The 1,023-nt window shown below is 34.9% G+C and overlaps 1 pseudogene; it reads left to right on the top strand.

Annotated features, from left to right (window-relative positions):
* Window positions 1–631: 631 nt before the first annotated feature.
* Window positions 632–743, top strand: LOC132693498 (U2 spliceosomal RNA; annotated as a pseudogene).
* The last annotated feature ends 280 nt before the right edge of the window (window positions 744–1,023 follow it).

The raw sequence follows: 1,023 nt of genomic DNA, 5'->3' as shown, positions 1-1,023 counted from the left end.
TTTTTCTTTATTTCCCAAGTCAGTGTTTGTTTGCTTATAGAAATAAAAAGAAACCTTTCCTTTAAATCATTTCCAAAAAAAAAAAAAAAAATCCCATCCTTGGAATTATAATTTAGCATGTAAAACTTGCTTTCCTCTCTCCTTTCTTATTTTTTTAATACAGTTCCTTTGTGCTCGCATATTTTAAATGCCTCTTAAACTCGAAACTGTGAATATTTAAAACAAAGGTATGCTTTATTTGAAAGTGCTTTTATCATCTTTCGTTACTTACAGTTTAAGCATTCGCATCTAGATAGATATCCACACATCACATGCTCTGATTCTCTCAGATGGGCACACTTGGTAGAGAAAACAGGTGCAGAAGAATCAGCAACAGCAGCTGTGAGCTAACGCCACACAAAACCAAGAATGGTTTCCAACAGCTGGACACCAGTTTAAAGACATCCGAGGAATCACAGGAACATCACATGTTTTAGAGACAAGTGTCAATGCCAAGTTTCTTCTGTGGAAAAGGAAACGGTTCTCTCTACCACTTTCTTCTTCCTTAAACAAAAAAGCCAATGCCAAAGAGATGTTTTATAAGTATTTAGCCAGAAGTTTTAATACAAAAATGATTTTTAAAATATCTCTGATCGCTTCTCGGCCTTTTGGCTAAGATCAAGTGTAGTATCTGTTCTTATCAGTTTAAAATATCTCTGGGTTTTTGCCTAGGAAGAAAAATCAACACCAACATTCCAATCTTTTTAGACTTCATGTTTTGTTTTAATATTTTGTTGGCAAGCTAAGATTTTAACTGCTTAAAAGAAGTAATATTTCCTAATTTGACAACAAGGAATTTTATTGTAATCTTAATATGAATAACTTGCTGTTTTACCAATGTTTAATGATTTAAAGCAAACTAATATTGGGGCACCTGGGTGTTTCAGTCCATCAGGTGTCCAACTTCAGCTCAGATCATGATCTCACAGTTTGTGGGTTCAAGCCTCTGCATCAGACTCTGTGCTGACAGCTCAGAGCCTGGAG

The sequence above is a fragment of the Panthera onca genome, chromosome B1 (genome assembly GCF_046562875.1).
Source record: "Panthera onca isolate mPanOnc1 chromosome B1, mPanOnc1 haplotype 2, whole genome shotgun sequence".
NCBI classification, from domain to species: domain Eukaryota; kingdom Metazoa; phylum Chordata; class Mammalia; order Carnivora; family Felidae; genus Panthera; species Panthera onca.
This window is presented reverse-complemented; position numbering and strand designations above follow the sequence as displayed.